Source organism: Nannospalax galili, unplaced genomic scaffold (assembly GCF_000622305.1).
Source record: "Nannospalax galili isolate Female #2095 unplaced genomic scaffold, S.galili_v1.0 scaffold46, whole genome shotgun sequence".
In the NCBI taxonomy this organism is placed as follows: Eukaryota; Metazoa; Chordata; class Mammalia; order Rodentia; family Spalacidae; genus Nannospalax; species Nannospalax galili.
In genome coordinates, this window is record NW_008355790.1 from 4,661,673 (window position 1) to 4,668,805 (window position 7,133).

Genomic DNA, 7,133 nt, shown 5'->3' on the forward strand with positions numbered 1-7,133 from the left:
GAGTCCATATGTATAGCTAAAGGCTACATAACAAGCAACAATGCCAGATAGGAGACACTTTCTTTTGAGTTGTTGGCCAGGGTGGCCCAAGGGACTACCAGATAGTAACCCAGCATAGAATTGGGAAAATGAACAGCAGTCCCCAATCTTATCCAAAGGAATATTGACAACTGATTACCGCTAGATGAGGAACAGCTGACCTTCCTAAAACAAAGACCTCTAGATAGGCTGATTGGATTCATCAGACAGACAAGTAGTAGGGAAGGGCTGGGGGTGCCAACCACACAGCGGACAGTAGCAGGGATAACAGAGTATAGGCTCTGGGGGGGTGGAGGGCCTATGGGAGGGTGCCATCTGGGAAGTGGGTATATAGATGAATAAGATTGTTTGGGATGTTCGGTGTGATATACACACAAAAAGTCAACAAATTTAAAAAATGACTTATATTTGAGGAGGAAACATAAAAATTTATGTCATGTTAATTAGTTGAGGTGATAAACATTACCATTGAAATCTACCCGGTGACTTTACAGTCATACACAGGCACCAAGGATCTGAGAACATACACAAGTGCCAAGGATCTAAGTGCAACCTATTATGATTAGTAATAATTAGATACATACAGATTAGAGATGCATGTGCCAACATCTCAGTGTTAGTAGCAAAAACAACTAGTCTTTCTGTAAAAAACAGTATATTTCAAAATGAAATGGATATCTTTTTAAAGGTTAAAAACTCATTCAATTTTATGTCTTACAGGGCTTACAGTGAGTTCAATATTATATAATGTTTTGATGTTGTATAACTGTATTAATTCAAATGTGAACCTAAAAATTTGTAGTCAATTTTGAAAGAGATGTATCTTTGCTCTGAGATTTGTCATTGAATATGTTAAAGCTGTAATGAAATTCTTCTTCTAGTCATGTGGTTATTAAATTTAAAAAAAATTTAAAAAAATAAAATAAACTTAAAAAAAAGAGAAAAAAATGGCTTTCAATATGTGGGACAAGTTTCAAGAATTGCCTAAAAAATATTCTGAACAGAAAAATTCTATGTCAAGATTCAGACAGCAAAAAAGGAAATGCTCTGAAAAAGGAAAATCCAATGGAAGGCGCCTCTTCAGTATGGAGCCAGTGATAGATTTGAACCCTCTGTCAAGGAGAACAAAGCTGAGCTTTCTGTCTTTTTTTTTTTTTTTCCCCTAGGCAGGCTGTGAAAAGAGGATAGAGCTGGCTGTGGAGGAGTGGGAAGGCTGAGGGGCTCATCAAACAGCTAGCTACTCAGAGCTTGGTATGAAAACTGCCACAGCAATCGCCTGTCACAGGCTGCCGGAAGGAAAAGAAAAAAGAAAACAAAAAGAGAAGAAAAACCCAAAGCAGCAGAAACCTCTTTTGCTGCTGCCCTAAGCTAGTTAATGCGAAGGCCTGTTTTCTAAGACATGGTAGTTTACAAATGTACATCAGCCTACGCTTAGTTTCCCCAGGTTCTAAAACTGAATTCTGTTCCTATTACAGTCCCAAGAAAAGCTACTTTCAAATACCTCGTAAATCCCTGTGGGGGCTGTGAGGAGATGGCTCAGTGGTTAAAAGCACTAGTTGCTCTAGAGGACCTGGGTTCTATTCCCAGCACCCACTTGGTGGCTAACAGTAGTCTTTAGTTTTTGGGATCCAATGCCCTCTTCTGGCTTCCTTGGGTTTTGCATGACATGAGTGCACTTACAGGCAAACACTCATACACATAAAAAAAGTTTTTTGTTTTGGTTTATTTGTTTGTTTGTTTTAAGAAAAGGTAAATTCCAGGCCGGGAGTGGTGACTCAAGCCTTTAATCCTAGCACATGGGAGGCAGAGGCAAGCAGATCCTGTGAGATCTGCGTTAGCCTGGTCTCCATACGCTACTAGCTGTGGCTACCCAGAGGGAGGACACCCTGTCTGTCTCAAAAAGGCAATAAATAAATAAATAAATAAATAAATAAATAGATAAATAAATAAATAAGAAAATAAATAAATAAACAAATGAATAAATCCCTCTGGAAGGCAAAGATGCAAAGATGGAATAGGATGAATTTGCACAAACACTGATGGGTTAGCTCTGTTAATCACAGTTCATTGATAGGCGTATAAATAAAACTTTCCCTTCATATCACTGAATCTCACTACTTGTAGTGCTTGTGCTAGTATCAATGCTAAATGAGGTGCTTGGTGTTGATCTCTGACCATTATCAGGTTAATCACATCCAGTACTGAGAAGCCCTGTTGGAATCATTTACTGCTGTCAGTGCTTTCTTAAGAACAGAAGGTAGATTGCAGGGATCAGGCGACAAGTTTTAGTTCTTATCAAATTAAAAGAACATAAATAGCAGTCTTTCTGCTCATTATTTTCCTGCAGCTTGAACTACTTCTCATACCTCATGAACTCCAAGGAGGCACAACCATGCCAGGTCAACATTTTACCTCCTCTTCCATTGGTCAGTGCAAACCTTCCTAGCCTCATCCATTTTCTGCTGCTGTTGTTTGACTCCATTCACTCTAAACAAGGCACTGAAAACAGACCAAAGAAGCACTCCAGCCAGGTCTGGTTTACTGTAGGAATGAGTGTGTTGGGGCTTAGTTACAGAACCATGGGTGAGGGGTTACTGACAGGAGTGTGATGCAAAGGTGTCACAAAGCTGTATCCTGAGCTCCCCACACAACTTGCTGGCAGCTAGTCTGGCTGGAGAGTCTGAGCTTAGCAAGTTACTGCTTATATAGCCTTGAGGAGGGGCCTTTTGAATTTTGTAACTTTCTGAACTTCCTGAGCCTTGTAAATTGCTGGGCTTCTCAGCTCAGTCTACCATGGAATGTTTCAGTTTGTAAGAAATGGATACACCACAGCTGCTATAACAGAACACCACAGCTTGGGGAAACGACAAGCATGGGCAATTTATTCGACTGACAATTCTAGGGGACATGAAATTCAAGAACATGGTGTCAGCATGTGCTGAGAGACTTTGTACTTCCCATCCTCCTGGTAAGGGCAGTGACCCAACAACCTAATCTTCACTTAATGGTTTGATACTCACCCCACCTTTCTTTGAGTCAGAGACTTTTTTATTTTTATTTTTTAATGTGTACGAGGCATTTTGCCTGCATTCAAGTGCACCCAGGTGTTGTAGTGCCCATGAGGTCAGAAGAAAGGACATCAGATGCCCTAGAACTGGAGTTACCGACAGTTTTTTGCTGCCATGTAGGTGATGAGACCCGAACCAGGTCCCCTGCAAGATAACCTCTGAGCCATCTAGCCATCTCTCCAGCTGAGTCAGGATCTTTTTGTAGCCCTGGTTGGCTTGCCACTCACTTTGTAGTCCAGACAGAATGAGAGTATAGTGCAGTGATCCCATATCTATATTTTTGTTAAGATGCTTACCTCTACCTGAAAATGCTCTAGTCCATTCTAACCAACCTCACTGTATGATCAAACCTTAAAACCACCTTGAGAAATAAATAATTCTGGAATAGTGCTATATACAGAATTAGTCTCAGTTTAGGCAATTCCTAACAGAGAATAGCTTTCTTTGTTTCTTTCCTTTATTGTGCACCTTAATATGTATCCCTTCCCTTAACTATAGGGAGATACAGAATGGACACTGTGTTAGGTACGACTCTGAGAAGATACTCAAGATTCTCACCTTCCACAAGATACATACATTTCCCCTGCTTTTTCCAAACAAACATTAATCTGGCTGATGACAGGAGAGATTTTACAAGTAAAATAAATAAGATCCAAATCAATTGACCTCAGATGAGATTTATTTATTTGCTTTTTTTTTGGGGGGGGGTTCTTTTTGAGACAGGGTCTCCCTGTAGCCCCAGCTATCCTGGAACTCACTATGTAGACCAGGCTGGCCTTGAATTCACGCCCGGCTTGTTTATTTTTAAGAGAGGATGGATTTGTTTTGACTCACCCTTTGAGTGGTTAACAGAACAATGTGACCAGAAAGCTTGGCTGCAGGTGGCTCAGGGGAAGAGGCATATAGAGCCTGGGCTCCTCAGCTCCACAAATCTTGGCAGAACAGGAGAGGTAGGAATGCTTATCATTAGTTAAGTCTGACCTACTCTGGAACAGCCTTCTGGTGGTGAGGGATTGGTATCTTGAGAGATGGAGGGGGACCTACATCTTGTGTCTTTTTTCTTTTTTTAATTTTAAAGATTTTGCTTTTATGAGTATACGTGTTTTGCATACATTAATATATATGCACCGTGTATGTGCCTGGTGTCTATGGAGGCCAGAAGAGCACTTTGATCCCCTGGAACTTGAGTTACAGACAGTTGTGAGATACCATGAATGTGTTGGGAACCAAACCCAGGTCCTCTGCAAGAGTAAGAAGTGCTCTTAATCACTGAGCCATCTTTCCAGGCCCCTCCTCTAAATTTTATGTATTTACTTTTTGAGACAGAGTGTCACCCCGTAGCTCTCTGGCTAGTCTGAATCTAATTCAGGTGCCTCAAGTTAACTGAAGTTCTGCTTCAGCTTTCTGAGTACTGAGATTACAGATAAAGATACCACCATTCCAGGCTGGTATATGTCTTGTATATGGGCACTAGGAGCTGAGAGAAACCTCATTTATCATCAAGAAAATGGGGTGTTTGGGGCTCTGGAAAGACTATTCAGTGGGTAAGAATGGTCCTGCTCTTGCAGAGGACCCGAATTCAGTTCCTGGCATCCACATCGGGACACTCACAACCTCCTGTAACTCCAGCTCCTGGGGGACTCCAATGTCTCAGACTTCCAGGGGCACCTGCACACGTGTGCATAATCTCCCCACACATATAAGCTTAATTAAAATAATTTTTAAGAAGAAGAAAATAGTGATTTTGGCCAGTTGTATAATTCAAGGAATTGAGTTCTCATAACAATATAAATGAACTTGGGAGAGGACCTCAGACTTCAGATGAGAATGCATTCTGCCACTATCTTAATTTGACCTCCTGAGACCAGAGCAGAGGACACAGGCACTACAGGCTGGATTGCAGAGCAGCCATAGGGGTCATGAATGGGTATTGTGCTAAAATGTTATGGTTCTGCTAATTTGTTGCAAAGCAAATAAATACAGGCACTTACTTCAGAGTACTGCTGCTTGATGCCTGAGGGGAGAAAAGAAATAGGGTTAGAGATGGATTCTCTAAACAGTGCCTTCATTTTATATTGAATGAAACAGAAAACAGATCTGGAGAACAAACCAAAAATTCTATTTTAACATGAAATTATTTTATTAGAGAAGAATGGTGGTCTCAAGATAAATCTAAAATAGCTAAGGAAGAGAATTCAACCTAAGATGAAAATATACTCAGGTAGGATTTATTTTTTCCATAATGAAAGCATACTACTCCCCTCCCCGCCGCCTGACGGGCATCACCCCTTTCCTGAGTCCAAAGTTCCTTAGAGGACACTAGTGTTTATTTTACAAAGATTCACTCTATTTACTCCAGACCTGTTTGCGTAAGATAGTGATGTGAATGTCTTGATATATTTAATTAAATGAGCACAGAGTGCTATTGGTGTCAGTTTTTATTTTCTCTTTCAGACTAGATTCTGTGTAAGCGTCTCCTCCAGAGAACTCTCCTGTGGAGTTGGGGTGGGGGGGGGAAGGCAAGCTCTGCCATTCCGACTGCTTTCTGCTAGGCTTGTCACTCATCCCCTAAGGGCTGGCATTTGGTGACTGCTGTGTCCTTTCACTGGGTTAGTGAGAGTGTGGTATGAACCCCCCCCCCCAGAACAAGGAAAAGAGAATGCAGCATGATCTGGGCCTGAGTACACTTATATAGGTCTGCCTGTCATGACCTTGTAGCACAGAGCACTCAATCAGAATACATGTGTTAACCATACATGGGAAACAAGCTGAACTGTAAAGGGAGACAAACAGAAGGTATGAAAGTATGGGTCTTTCTTGCTTCAGGGCCCTGTTTTAGAGAACTTTTCTCAGGAACTGTTGCCAGCTCATTAACCAAAATTCTATCCTGCATACAAAAGTCTTGGGGTCCCATTTTCTGTTCAGGGTGCCTAATACAAGGGTTCTCCTGAGAGACAGAATCAATAACATGTAGTAATCCGCAGACCAAAGGGGATTTATGGGAGAATTGGCTCACACGATCATGGAAATTAAAGCCGCATGGTTGGCTACCTAAGCTGGAGTCCCTGAGATGTTGATGATGTGGCTCAATGTAAATGGATAGTCCCCAGAACCAGGAAAGTAGATGGTTTAACTCTCCACCAGAGGTCAAAATTCCGAGAACCCATAGGACCACTCATATAAGGTGTCCTTGGGCCCTGTGGCTCTGGCATCTTAAACAGCAGGGTAAAAAGCTTATCCTGACCCTCAGAGAAGAAGCCATTGTCTTTTCTGTTCTCCTCATCCCCACTCTGCTGATTGAATCTCCCTTACCCTGAAACTCATGTGGTAATCTCCTCTATACACGTTCTGAATCTCCCTTACCCTGAAACTCATGTGGTAATCTCCTCTATACACGTTCACACAGTCTTACAGGAAATGAAATGAAATCATTCTAGGTATTCCTTAATCCTTTCCAGTTGGCACCTGAACTTAACCAACTCAGGTTAACATCCTATGCTTGGTTTTGAAAAAACTAGTAACAGGTACATACTAATTGACGTAACCTCTTGAACAGATAGATGTTCCTAGAAAGATCTGCACTTCACACTAAACCTTCTGTAAGGCTAACTAACTTATTAGAACTTAAATGAAAGGCTGAAATGTTGCTAAGTCCATAGCCAAATTATCTTGGACATCTTTACATCCCCTGTACACACACACCTCTCCAGCCGTTTATTTCCCATTTCTGTATATGACCTAACATCTTTGTGACGACTATGTAAATTCTTTGGAATGTATAGATTTCCACCAACCAAAAGCATGCCATCAGATGGCATCTGAAGCTCTATCCTGACTTCCCCACTTTGTGGTTCCTCATCTACCTGATGTTTTCACCAATGTATTTTAAAAGTGTCTTGATTTATGATTTTCTTTCTTCTGCTATTGTAAAAATTCATGAGACCATTACCACATTTGAATTTGGAATTTGGAGTAACCTGAATCTGGTTATAATTATTATTAATTATTATTATTATTATTGTCATT